The sequence below is a fragment of the Hemitrygon akajei genome, chromosome 10 (genome assembly GCF_048418815.1).
Source record: "Hemitrygon akajei chromosome 10, sHemAka1.3, whole genome shotgun sequence".
Classification (NCBI taxonomy): Eukaryota; Metazoa; Chordata; class Chondrichthyes; order Myliobatiformes; family Dasyatidae; genus Hemitrygon; species Hemitrygon akajei.
In genome coordinates, this window is record NC_133133.1 from 11927398 (window position 1) to 11942079 (window position 14682).

The window sequence follows — 14682 nt, forward strand, 5'->3', positions numbered from 1 at the left end:
CTGCAGAGTTCCTCCAGCACTTTGATTGTTGCTCAGGGTTCCCAGTATTTGCATGTTCCTGTGCTAGCGTTGTGGTGGACCTACTGTGCAGCCTCCCAGAATCTCTACACCTCTCCAATAAAGGGGCGACCAGAATTAAATTCAGTACTTCAGGTGCAGCCTAACCAGAGTTTTATAAAGTTCCCACGTAACTTTCAAAGTCAAACTAAATTTATTATCAAAGAATGTATACTGTATGTTACCATATACTATCTTGAGATTCATTTTCTTGCAAGTATTTTTTCCAAGAAAATAAAGAAATGCAATAGAATTTATAAAAATCTATACATAAACAAAGACTGACAAATAGCCAATGTGCAAAAGAAGATGAACTGTGTGAAAAAAATGACTGAGAACATGAATTTTACAGTCCTTGAAAGTGAGTCTATAGGTTGTGGAGTCAGTTCAGAGATGAGGTGAGTGAAGTTATCCACAGTGGTTCAGGACCCTGATGTTTCTAGGGTAGTAACTGTTCCTCAACCTGGTGGTGTGGGACCTAAAGCTCCTGTACCTCCTTCCTAATGGCAACAGCAAGAAGAGAGCATGACCCAGATGGTAGGGGTCCTTGACGATGCTTTCTTGTGTTAGCACCCTTGTAAATATGCTCAAAGGTGGAGATGGCTTTGCCTGTTATGGACTGGGCTGTATCCAATACTACTTGTGTCTTTTTCCATTCCTGGGCATTGGTCTTTCTATACCAGGGGATACAACCAGTTGGAATACCATCCACTGTGCATCCACAGAATTTTATTAAAGTTTTTGATGACATGCCGAATCTACGCAAACTTCAAAGAAAGTGGAGGCCCGTGAACTTTGTCTAATAAAGTTCATATACCACATGCCTTTTTTTACCACCCTGTCGACCTGTGCAGTCAGTCAATCAGGTAACTGAGGAGCACCAGAGTTTTTAACCCTTGGCTCAACAGTTTGCAAAGTGCTGAACATTTATCTTGTCCAGTGTGTTTTGATTGTAGTATATCAGGTAATGAATTCCTAGTGGATTCACCCTCTATCAAAAGGCAGCAACTTCAGAGAATTTGTCCAGGTACAGCAAACAATTAGAGAAGATACGAATCATTTATGTTTTCTGTAAGCTCCTGATTACTCTGTGTTATCTTATCGTGCAAACTCTGCGTGCATTTCCATTGTCTGGTGTTTCAATGGTCTTATTAACCCATTTATTTTAAAATACTGTTTCAACAGATCGCAGAGTGTTGTAGGAAGAGCTCATTAAGAGTCTTCCAAAGAACACTGCCAGCAGTAAAGTTAAGGTTTCATCATTGAAGCATGCGGCCCAAGTAATTTCTTGGCTTAGTCCCATCGAAAGGCTCGGAGGTACTGAGAACATTTACAAACAGAGTACTACAGGGATGTTTCTGAATTTTAATTTTATGTATTTAGAGATTACAGTGTGGAACAGGCCCTTCTGGCCCACTGAGCAGGATCATCCAGCAACCATCTGTTTAACCCTAGCCTAAACACAGGGCAAACTACAATGACTAATTAACCTACTAACTGGCATGTCCTTGGATGATGGGAGGAAACCAGAGCACCTGGGAGGAAACCCATGCGCTTATAGGAAGAGCGTACAAACTTCTTAGAGATGTCATTGGAAAATTCAACTCCAAATTCTGATACCCTGAGCTGTAATAGTGTGCTAACTGCTATGCTATCATGGCAACCCGATGTGGAATTGGAATCAGGTCTATAATCACTGAGAAATTTCATAAAATTTGTTGTTTTATGGCAACAGTGCAGTGCAAGACGTAAAAAGTTACAATACGAAATGAAATAAATAAATAAGTATTGTAGAGGAGGAGTAGCAAGGTTGTGAGCCATTTAGACATTTGATAGCAGAGGGGAAGAAGTTTCTGAATCATTGAGTGTGGGTCTTTAAGCTCCTGTACCTCCTCTCTGGTGGTAGTTATGAAAAGAGGGCATGTCCTGGGTGGTGAGGCTCCTTCATGATGGATACTGCCTTCTTGAGTTCTCGAGTACGTTTCTCGGATTGGGTTGTTGAGCTCAGACAGACCACCTGATTGGCACGCATGAGTTGAGCTGAAGCACCTATTTTCCCCCAGCATGAACTTCTGACTCACTTGATACCATCCCAATCATTAAGGGGACCTGCTCTCTCCTTTGGGTGGCGAGGTGGAGATATGTCTCTACCTAAGGAGGTGTAAGAAGCTCCTTCCTTCTGGTAGCCTGCAGGTCACCCTGGGGCAAGGAGTAGCAGCTGCTTAGCCCCTCCCCTCCCCTGATAAGGGTCACATGAAGCCATGGGGAAAGATGATGGATGGCTTTATGAACAGCTGGTACATATCACCAAATTCTGATTATGTGAGTACCGACACCAGGCAGACAATCTCTAAAGAATATTGACAATGGTGAAGGTCAACTGTCTTGTGAAGACACTGGCCAGAAGAAAATAGCAAACCACTTTTGTAGAAAAAATTGCTAAGAACAGTCATGGTCGAGAGTATGATCGCCCACGTGATACAACAAGGCACATGATGATGACGATGACTCCCTCCTTAGTTACCCTTTAGCTATTAATGTGGCTATAGAATTCTCCTTCATCTGGTTCTGCAGCAGATATTTCATGCCCCCCTTTTTGCTCTCCTAGTTTCCTTCTGGAGTGCATATTACATCCTATGGGGTGGTATGGTAGCATAGTGATTAGTGTAATGCTCCACAGTGCCAGAAACCTGGGTTCAATTCCTCCGCTGTCTATAAGCAGTTTGTATGGTCCCCTCAGCACATGGGTTTCCTCTGGGTGCTCCGATTTCCTCCCACATTCTGAAGACTTACTGGTTAGTAAGTTAATTGGTTACATGGGTGTAATTGGGATTTGATTAAGTTAACTGGGTGGCACAGGTTCTATGAACTGGAAAGGCGTGTTATCGTGCTGTATTTTTAAACAAAAAAATACAAATGAATATCCCACCAGATGTGCAATGGAAGAGTTTTCCTGAGGTCTTATAGCACCACCTGAAGCAAGCAGATAACCGAGAGGGTTGTAAACTCAACGAACTCCCACACAGGGGACTAACCTCTTCACCATCGAGGACATCTTAAAAGGGCAATGCCTCAGAAAGTTGGCATCAATCACTGACAACCTCCATCACCCTGGCCATGCTCTCTTCCTAATACTACCATCAGGGAGGAGGCACAGGAGCCTGAAGACAAATGTTCAACATTTTAGCAACAGCTTCTTCCCCACTGCCATCAGATGTGTGAATGGACAATGAATCCATGAACACTACCTCAGTATTTTTATTCTCCTTTTGCACTATATATTTCTCATTATAATTTATAGCATATTATGAATTGCACTTTGCTGCTGCCACAGAACAGCAAATTTCCCAGCATGTGTCAGTGACAATATACCTGATTCAGGTTCTGTTCTGATTCTGCGTTTGAGGCCTACTTTGTGAAGCACTCCTGTGACATCTGTCTGAGCCTAATTTTGCAGAAACAGCGCTCACTACGTACTGCGCTTCGCATAGTGGCAGCAGAGCTGCTGCAGGAAATGGAAAATTTCACAACCCTGAAAGTGTGAGTGTCTTTCTAAGATTAGCCTTTCAGCCACAGAGGTCTTTCTGTGTAGCCTCTGCCCTGTGGTCTGAAGGGCAATGACTTGCCGTATACTTTCCGAAGCAACTGAATGGCTCAATAACCGACGCAGAGATCACTACAGGCAGAAGCTAAGTGCGTTATTTATTTATCTATTTGTTTATTTAAAGATACAACATGGAATAAGCCCTTCCGGCCCTTCAAACTGTGCCGCCCAGCAACCCCTGATTTAGCCCTAAATTCCATACATTTCATGAGGGGGACCTGCAAACCCCCCACAGAGATGGCCAGGTTGAACTGCGAACTCTGATTCCCTGAGCTGTAATAGCATTGCACTAGCCACAGTGCTGCCGGGGCACCTGTGCTGTAGGTAATAGTTGCTTTACGCAAACTTCAATGCAGATATTGGTCAGTCCAATGGGAAGGAAAATAATTTTTTTGATCACGCTCAGGATTGGGGGCAGCACTGTTATGCGGTAAGTGGTGCGGCATGGTTCCAGAGACCCTGGCTCGATCTCAAGTTTGAGTTCTGTCTGTATGGACTTTGTAAGCTTGCAAGTCCCACCCCCACCCCTTCCCCTGGGTACTCTCGTTTCCTCCTGCATCCCAAAGATGTGAGAGTAGATTAACTGCTAGCTGTAAGTTGTCCCTAGGGTGGGTGAGATCAGGAGACTTAGGGACGTAAACACAAGAAATTCTGCAGATGCTGAAAATCCAGAGCAACACTCACTCAAAATGCTGGAAGAACTCAGCAGGTCGGGCAGTATATATGGAGGGGAATGAACAGTTGACATTTCAGGCCAAGACCCTGCATTGGGACATATAGGAGGCAGGGTGGTAAAGAGGACAGTTGGCACTCTTGCCTTTGTCGATTAGAGCATTGAGTTGGCACATCATGTTACAGCTGTAACAGCTCGTTGGACCACTTTGGAGTATTTCTGGTTGCCCAACTATACAACGCATGTCATTCAGCTGGAAGGGGGTTCAGAAAGATGCATGTGGATGGTAAAAGGAGAACTGGAAGAGACTAGAAATCTCGCAGAAGCATTTCTCCGAGACTTTCCAATTCTCCTTCTCATATGTCCTCAGGTTCCATAGAAGAACAAAAGACAGGAACAGAATTGGTCATTTGACTCATCGAATCTGCTCCCCCATTCTATCGTGGCTGATTCATTATCCCTCTCAACCCCGTTCTCCCCGTAACATTTGATGCCCTTACTAAAGGATAGAGGCAGCAGAAAATAAATCATAGGCCAGTTAGCCTGACCTCGGTGGTTGGGAAAATGTTGGAGTCAATGTTTAGGCATGAGGTTATGGAGTACTTGGTGACACAAGATAGGACAAAGTCAACATGGTTTCATTAAAGGAAAATCGTTCCAAACAATCTGTTGGAATTCTTTGAGGAGATTACAAGTGGGATAGATAAAGGGGATGCAGTGGATGTTGTATACTTGGATTTTCAGAAGGCCTTTGATAAGGTGCCACATATGAGGCTGCTTACCAAGTTAAGGGCCCATGGTATTACAGGAAACCCTTTACCTGAGGAATTTACGTAATGAACATTTTCCCATTGTACATTATTGGTAAAAATCTTAATTTTATTTAGACCATGGTTACCAGACCTTCTGGCCCAACAAGCCCACATGTGTCCAATTACCCTACTGGATGTCTTTGGAATTTGGGAGGAAACCAGAGCAACTGGAGGAAACCCACATGGTCATGGGGAGAATGTACAGACTCCTTACAGAGAGTGGTGGGAATTAAACCCGGGTAGCTGGTGGTGTAATCGTAATATGTTAATCACTGCACACTATGTCACCTTCTTTAAACATCAGAGCAGAGCTCCATCTGTGGTCTCACTGATGCCATGTAACATTGTATCAACGTATGCATTCATTAGGTAAATTCCTCAGGTAAAGGGGTTGACTTATGTAGAATGCAGGGAACAATAATCATTGCAGTTTAGGTGATGCAGAAGGGATCTCATTGAAGCAGATAAGATTCTGAGGAGGATTGGCCAGGATGATGTTTCTGGTATGAGGTGGGAAGGGACCGAAAGAAGCTGCAGAGGGTCGTAAATTTAGTCAGCTCCATCTTGGATGATAGCCTACAAAGTACCCAGGACTTCTTCAAGGAGCAGTGTCTCAGAAAGGCAGCATCCATTATTAAGGACCTCCAGCACCCAGGGTATGCCCTTTTCTTACTGTTACCATCAGGTAGGAGGTACAGAAGCCTGAAGGCACACACTCAGCGATTCAGGAACAGCTTCTTCCCCCCTGCCATCTGATTTCTAAATGGACATTGAACCCATGAACACTACCTGACTTTTTTAATATGTATTATTTCTGTTTTTTGCATGATCTTTAATCTATTCAATATACGTACACTGTAATTTATATATTTATTTATGTTACATATTGCATTGAACTGCTGCTGAGTTAACAAATTCAATGACACATTCTAGTGATAATAACCCTGATTCTGATGTAGGGTGGAGGTTCATGCAGAAGATGGGAGGGGTGAGTCCTAGATTCATGAAGTCATAGAGCCATAGTATTACAGTACATGGAAACAAGCCATTCAGCCCATCTAATCCAAGCTGACCAAGATGCCTCACACAAGGTCGTCCAAATTGCCTGTGTTTTGTTCATTTCCCTCTAAACCATTTCTATCCATATTATTGTCCAACTATCCTTTGAAAATACTTTTTGTACCCATCCCTAACACTTTCATTTGAGTAGAGAGTCATAAAGTCATAAAACAATACAGCACAGAAATAGGCCCTTCAGTCCATCTAGTCTGTGCCAAAATATTAATCCACAGAGAAAATTTACAAGGATGTTGCTGGGACTGGAGGAATTAAGTTATAAGAAAAGATTGAATAGGTTGGGTCTTTATTCCTTGGAATGTGGAAGATTGAGAAGAGATTCGTTAGAGGTATACAAAATTATGAAGGGTACAGATAGGGTAAGTGCAAGCAGGCTCTTTGCACTGAGGTTGGGTGAGACTAGAACCAGAGGTCATGGGTTTAGGGTGAAAGGTGAAGTGCTTAAGGGGAACATGAGGGAAAACTTCTGTACTCAGAGGATTGTGAGAATGTGAAATGAACAAGTGGTGGATTTCAACATTTAAGAGAAATTTGGATAGGTGCGTGGACGGAAGGACTATCGTCCGGGTGCAGTTGATGGGACCAGGCATTTTAATTGTTTTGGCACATACTGGATGGATCGAATGGCCTGTTTCTGTGCTGCAGCTTTCTTTGACTCTGAATCTATAGTCCCATCAATCTGCACCTGGACTATCGCCCTTTATTTCCCATCCATCCCCCTTCCATCCATGTACCTCTCATTTTTATCTCATCCAACCTCAGTAGAAAAAGCCGGTGTGTATTTACCCTGTCCATACCCTCTAAATATTGTGTACATCGACCAGATCTCACCTCAATCTCGCGAATGAAGTTCTAACTTACTCAACCTTTCCCTGTGACTCAGGACCTCAGGTCCATGTGAATTTTCTCAGTGCCCTTTCAATCTTATTGATACATCTCTTGTAGGTAAGCGACCAAAATTGCACAGAATACTCCAAATCAGGCCTCAGCAACACTGTGTACAATTTCAATATATTTATATGTTATGTATTGATTGAGATGCACTGCTGAATAGGCCCTACCAGCCCTTTGAGCCACACCGGCCAGCAACCCTTGATTTAACCCTATCCTAATCATAGGACACCATCGCAGTCACAGGGAGAACGTAGAAACTTGTTACAGACTGCAGCAGGAATTGAACCTGGGTCGCTGGCACTGTAAGGTGTTGTGTTAACCACTATGCTGCCGGGCTGCCCTCTGTACCAGCCTCTGGCTGTAAAATAGTTACTCTTCAAGTTGATATTAAATCTTACCCCCGTCACCTTAAACCTATGACCTCTCGTTCTTGATTCCCCAACCCTGGGAAAAAGACTGTGTGGATTCCACCCAATCCTTGCCCTCAAGACTTTGTACAAAATGGTTTGGATGGCATGTTTCTGTGCTTTATGGCTCAGTACACCTCTATTACCTCACCCCTCAGTCTCCGATGCCCTAAGGAATAATTTATGTATTTATTGAGATACAAAGCGGAGTCAGTCCTGGCTTTTCACCACCCAGCCATCCCCTGATTTAATCCTAGTCTCATCACGAGACAATCTACAATGAACAATTCACCTACGATTTAGTACATCTTTGTACCGTGGGAGGAAACCATAGCACCAAGGGGAAACCCATGTGGTCACGGGAAAGTCCAGCCTGTCCAAACTCTCTCTGTAACTCAGTCCCTCAAGTCCTGGCAGCATCTTGTAAATCTTGTGAAAGCCCGGATAAATTTAATAATGATGTAAGTGTGGGCATTGTTATCAAGGAAACTCTGTGGTTGAAATTATAATTTGACGAACGAGGGTAACACAGCTAGAACCGGACTTTTCTGGTTATATTTCTTCGTGAGTACTTCACTTCATGGAATTTCTTTATGTTTACATGTGGAAATCAATAATGATTTCTTCCACTCGTTAATAAACGGTGTTTGTAATCACTTGAAGTATTCATCCATCCTTGGTTGCAAAGTGATCTCCCTGTTTTTTATGGCCTGCAATTTTTCCTTGTCAAATGTGCAGGCATGTCTCTTGGGAGGCACTTTCAATAAAATCTGACTTCATTACCATTGCAAATTTGATCAAATGCTGGCCTATTTTTTTTCTGTAGCCATGAATTTGCCTGCTTTTCAGATTAAAGGCCTTAATGCGTGTTGTCAGTGCTGACCGTCACTCTGGGTTAGTTGCATCTATCAAATGCCATGTGCTGTTCCACACGTTGAGAATTTGCATGCCGAGTCTAGTTTGCAGCTCTGCAGTCCTGCTGGCCTCTCAAGTGCACGTTGACGTATTAGCGTTCCTTCTTGTACCTGGATGTGAGAAAATCAGTGGAGAACTTGTGGGTAGGTTCCCTCGAAGCTACGCCAGTGTGTGGCTGCACAGTAAGTGGAAGTTTACGAAACACGAAAGATTTTCTTTGTTGTGCTGTATTTAATTACACCTTCCAATTAATAAATAAAATCAAAAGTGTGTGACTTTTTGATTTTCATTCTAAATATTCATAATATTCATGTTACGAAAAAAAAATTACCATGCAGTTTTCAGGACTTGTAAAAATTCCCTGCTTAGAACTGCACAGCTGTGGAAAAAAAGTTAGAGAGAATGTTGTTTACAGTGCTGGTGATCAGAGTTTAATTTCTGCCATGCTCTGTAAGAGTAACAGTCACAAAATGCTGGAGGAACTCAGCAGATCGGGCAGCGTCAATGGAGAGGAATGAACAGTTGATGCTTTGAACCAAGACTTTTCATCAGAACATATAGTCTTGGCCCAAAACATCAACTCTTCTTTCCTGTCCATTGGGGCTCCCTGACCTGCTGAGTTCATCCAGAATTTAGTGTGGTTCTCTGGTTTTCCAGCATCTGCAGAATCGCTTGTGCTACTGTGCCTAAAGAGTTCGTACATTTTCCCTGTGACTGTGTGGGCTTTCTCCTGATGCTCCAGTTTCTTCCCGCATTCCAGAGCTGTATGGGATCGGGTTAGTAGGTTGTAGACGTGCTATGTTTGCACCGGAAGCATGGCGACACTTGCGGGCTGCCCCCACACAAGCTCTGTGATGGACTTGGTCATTAACGGCGCATTTCACTGTATGTTTCAATGTACATGTGACAAATAAAGCTAATTTTGTTTGGAATTTATTTGTTATTGAAGTTCATCATGAAACAAACATTTCCATAAGATGTATTTCAGATACTGTACATATATACCATATATTCATATTTGCCACAAATCTCCACATAGTATTTATCTGAGGTATACACTTATAGAAAAGAGAGGAAAGAAAGAACATAAGGAAAGACAAAGAAATACATTGGGCTCACTGAGTCCAACTGACTATTAAACATTCGTTTAGACGAATTCTGAGTACCACACACAAAATGCTTAAGGAACTTAGTAGGTCATTCATCAGGGTCTTGGCTTGAAATGTCAGCTTTTTATTCCTCTCCATAGATGCCACCTGACCTTCTGGGTACCTCCAGCAGTTTGTGTGCTTTACTCTGGATTTCCAGCATCGGCAGAATCTCTCTTCTTTACACTTAGAACGTGTGCCAGTGACATTAAACTTGATGCTGTGGAACATAGAACAATACAGCATGATACAGGCCCTTCAGCCCAAAATGTTGAGCCAATGTTTAACCTACTTTAAAATCAATCCAACCCTTTCATTCTACATAGCTCTCCACTTTTTTATCATCCATGGTGCCTTTCTAAGAGTCTCTAAGATGTCCCTAATGTATCTGCCTCTACCATCACCCCTAGTAGTTGTTCCACACACTCTCTGATATGCCCCCTATACTTTCCTACAATTACCTTAAAATTATGCTCTCCACCCCATTTTATTCTCCACAAATTTCCCTCTACTTTTCATCCACCCTCTCTTACTGATTCCACCGTCCACCTAGACAAGGGGTTAATTTATAGATGTCAACCAACCTCCCATCCTGCCCGTCTTTGAGAAACTGGAGGAAATTAGAAGAACAGTCAAGTAACAGACACAAAATTCTGGAGAAACTCAGTAGTCAGGCAGCATCTATGGAAAAGAGTAAACAGTCACTGTTTCGGGCCGAGACCTTCATCAGGACTGGGAAAAAAGATAAGAAGTCAGGGTAAGAATGTGGGAGGAGGGGAGGAAGCAGTGGTAGGTGATAGGTGATAAGTGAAACCGAGAGAGGGGGATGAGTGAAATAAAGAGCTGGGAAGCTGATTAGTGAAGGAGATGAAGGGCTGGAGGAGGGATAATCTGTTCGGAGAGGAAAGAAGACCATGGAGGAAAGAGAAAGAGGAGGAGCACCTGAGGGGGTGGTGGGCAGGTAAGGAGATAAGGTGAGAGGTGGAAATGGGGATTGGTGAAGGGGAAGGGGGGGGGGTGCAATTACCTGAAGTTGGAGAAATTGATGCTTGGATTTCCAGCATCTGCAGATTTTCTTGTATTTGTAACAGTGGAGTAACTGTTTTCCCTACAGAAATTAGTAGATATGGCCCAGACCATCACGAGTTAAACCCACCCCACCACTGAGTACATCTACACGGAACGTTGTCGCGGAAGGCAGCATCCATCTTCAGAGAACCCCACCATCTACGCCATGCTCTCTTCACACTGCTGCCACCAGGAAGAAAGTATGGGAGGCTCAGGACTCACACCACCAGGCTCAGAAACAGTTATTACACCTCAGCCATCAGGTTCTTGAACCAAAAGGGGGTAGCTTAACACAGTTTCACTTGATTTATCACTGAACTGTTCTCACAACCGGTGGACTCACTTTCAAGGACTCTTCATTTCATGTTCTCAATAGTTATTGCTTATTTACTGTATTTGCTATTAATATTTTTTCTTTTTGTATTTGCACAGTTGTCTTTTGCACATGGGTTGTCTCCCTTGCTGTATGTAGTTTTTCATTGATTCTGTTGTGTTTCATGTAATAGCTGTGAATACCTGCAAGGAAATGAATCACAGGGTGACATATATGTACCTTGATAATAAATTAACTTTGAACTTTAGCTGGAGGAAAGCCGTACCTACAAGAGATGTTGCCTTACGAAGGCAGCATCCATTATCAAAGATCCCCACCTGCCGGGCCACGCCATCTTCTCACACCTACCTTTGGGTAGGAGACACGGTAGCAGAAAGTCCCACGCTTCCATGATTCAAGTACTATGTTCTGTGTTCCATTTTCTACATTGTATGCTCTATGTTGTGATGGTGCTCACTGGGTTTTAACTGACTCTTGGTACTGTGGTCAATGAATTTGACGTCAGGATGATCTAAACAGGCCATAACTGTCCAGTATCTGTTGTAACGGAGACATGATGGTAGAGTTTATAAGATAAGATTAGCTTTATTTGTCGCATGTACATTGAAACATACAGTGAAATGCGTCGTTTGTACCGAATCAATTTAAATCAGTGAGGATTGTGCTGGGCAGTCTGCAAATGTTACTACACTTCTGGCACAAAATGTCATGTGCAGAATTTAGTAATCCTAACCCATACGTCTTTGGAATGTGGGATGAAACTGAGGCATCTGGAGGAAACACACACGGTTGCGGGGAGAATGTACAGACTGCAGTGGGAATTGAATCTTGCATCTGCTACTGTAAAGCTTTGTACTAAACTCTGCACTACTGTACCATCCATTTATCTCTGGACTTTAGCATTTTTCTTCTGTATGAGAATTACCTGGAGGTCCAGGGTCTCAGGACTACACGGAACCAAATCCAGGGTAAGTTCATGTGACAGACAACTGTCACTCTTGGTTTCATATACCACCAAGTGCCCAAAGACAAGATCTATTAGCCTCACAGCATTAGTTGCCCAGTGGAGGGAGAGGAGGAGGTTTGCACCAATTTATGTCAAATGGTCTGATTTTGGTCTCAGTTGAATCAGAAATATTGGGAGGAACAACAATGAAATAGTTGGATGCAACCTTTTTGAAATCACTCAAGTCAAGTATGATGGTCTCCTAAGGGGTATCTATTGCTAGATCCTCAAGTGGTTGGAGAGGCTGATCAGAGATCCACGTATTCTGGTGCAGTATGGACAAGAGTTGCTGTGTTAGTGGTTGGGTTTTTCCTTTCGCAGCTGCTGTTTGTTCTCTGCGGCACATAGGAGGTTTTCCTCATGTAGCACAGCTCCCTCTTGAACAGATTTCCTCCAGGTGTATCTATTGAGTGGAATGTCTTCCCAGTTTTTAGACGCAACGCTGAATTTCTTCAGGCTGATTTTGATGTTACTTTTGAAGTGTTCCTTTTGTTCACCCAGGGTTCGCTGACCATACTCCTTCTTCTTAAACCCATCACCCCTACTGGGTCATAGGCTGCCGACAGCAACTCACCAGGGTCTTCTGTCCTGGGCCGAAAGTCGATCATTCCTGTGGCTTCTACTTTCCCTCTACTTCGAGGCAAAGATCCTTCCTTTCCTAGGGATTGAGGATTTCAGAGCTTCTGCTGGTATTTCTGTAGCTCTGGGTTTTTGCGGGTTGAGGTAGCTAGCCCAACCCTCCTCCTTTTGTAGATGAGTTTGGGACTGTTGATGGCAGAGTTGACCTTCCTTCATCTGGAAGTAAAGGATCTGTTTGGGGAAACGTGAGTGAGGCATGATATGACCTATCCATCGGAGTTGGTGTTGCTTTATTGCGTTGGAGATGCTGTTGATGTTGGCCTTCTCCAATGCACTAGTGTTAGTGCGATTGCCCTTCCAACTAATCCTCAAAATCCTTTGCAAGGATCTTTGGTGGTATTGTTTTAGGACGTTCAGGCGCGACCTGGGAAGGTCAAGCTGAGTTCTCGAAATGGGCACAGCAGCAACACGAGATGGTACCCCTGTGTCTGGAGAAACCCTTTGAACTCATGACCCCCTGTCTCGGAGTCGAGAGAGGGTTATCCACAGTGGTACTGCCGAGAGTGCTTACTACAGCAGTTGTGAATTTTGTTGGGTGTATTCACTTGATAAGGGCAGACTGTACCAACTGCAAGCTTGGGTTTTATGCTTTAATCAGATTTCTTGCAGTTTTGATATATGCTGTAAACCTCAGGCTTCCTGTAATCTTACCCTTCCTACAGGGCTTCTAATGACAATGTTCCACCTCGCCTCTCATATATGAAGTGCAGTTTGAAATTAATATGATAGAATCATCACAGTTTTAAAATCAAAAGAAACCATGAAATTCTATTTGTGTTATACCACATAAAAATATAATCAATCAGCAGTCTGTAGTCTTTTCCAGTGACATCAGTATGCTTTTTCCTGAAATACTGTGGATTAGAAATTATTGAGCGTGGAGTAATATAATTATGCAAATCATCTCGAAATTAAATATTCAGTGTTGATGTAAGAAAGGAAAAAGTGGCTGAATCACCAGAATATTTATCTTTGTATCGTGTATAATGCTATAGTGTAGCGACCTTTATAAGTCTGTGCAGAATATTTCAGAGGAAATATTACTTTGCGATAATTTTCCATTTCCAAATTAATTGCTGTTTTATCTGTCCTATTTGATCAACTAATGCAGTTCCAAAGAGTATTATTTTATTTCACGAATTAATCTTGACTTTCTCCTCCTCTGCTGTGATGTTATGGATTGCTGGGATTAGGATGTACATCACCTGCAGCCAGATGCTCCCTGGCGAGTAAGCTTTAGGTTTACAGTAGCAGCTGGCTGGAGTTCGCTCTGGAGTTTTGCCTCGAAACTCCCACTTTTCTGGATTGTCGTGTGTGCATGCATTCATCCTTTTCACCATGCCCAGTCATGATTAAGCCTCAATGAGACGTCTGGCAATGGACTTGCTTTTCCTAACTTGTATGAACATTGGGAATCCATAATAAGTGTCAGCTATTGTAAAGGAGGCTTGACCTGAAAGCAGGGAAGGGAAGACAATTCAGTGTAAATGATAACTTTAATAATAGGTTACAAAATAACAAGCCAAGAGGGGCCACCAAACAAGAGAGAACAGAAAATGAAGACAAAAGGCCACAAGGTAAACTTTAGTCTGGGAGAGTGAAAGTGAAGAGAACTGGTTGAGGCTGGCTGGATTGATGATTGAACGATAATATGCATGAAAACTGGGGCTAAAGAGGCTGCGGGTGATGAGCCTGGAATGAGCGAGAGGTGAATCCTATTAGCTAGGAGGTGCCTGACAATAAGGTGACAGGATCTTAAAATTAGAACCATTCCATTCACGGCAGCAGTCTGTGAGCATAACTTCACACCAAATATGGTTCGAATGTACTGTATAATGCAGATACCAATCATTGTGTCATAGAACGTAGAACATGGAACATTATCGTACAGTACAGGCCCTTCAGCCCATAATGTTCTGCTGACCTTTTAACCTGCTGTAAGATCAATCTAACCCTTCCCTCATAATTAGCCCTCTATTTTTCTATCATCCATCTGCCTAAGAGTTTCTTAAATGTCCCTTGTATATCTGCCTCTACACCACACCTGG

The 14682-nt window shown here is 42.9% G+C and overlaps 1 protein-coding gene across 5 annotated transcripts in view; it reads left to right on the forward strand.

Moving 5' to 3' along the window:
- The window catches only part of aff2 (AF4/FMR2 family, member 2), a 685599-nt gene that overhangs the window by 44747 nt on the left and 626170 nt on the right, over nt 1–14682 (forward strand). The window contains exon 1 of one of the 5 annotated variants that reach the window (XM_073057784.1): nt 3636–3750. The exons of the other annotated variants lie outside the window; for them this stretch is intronic. The gene's annotated coding sequence lies outside the window, so the exon portion shown is untranslated. Of the gene's footprint in view, nt 1–3635; nt 3751–14682 lie in introns of those variants that run through there. 5 annotated transcript variants of the gene reach the window in all.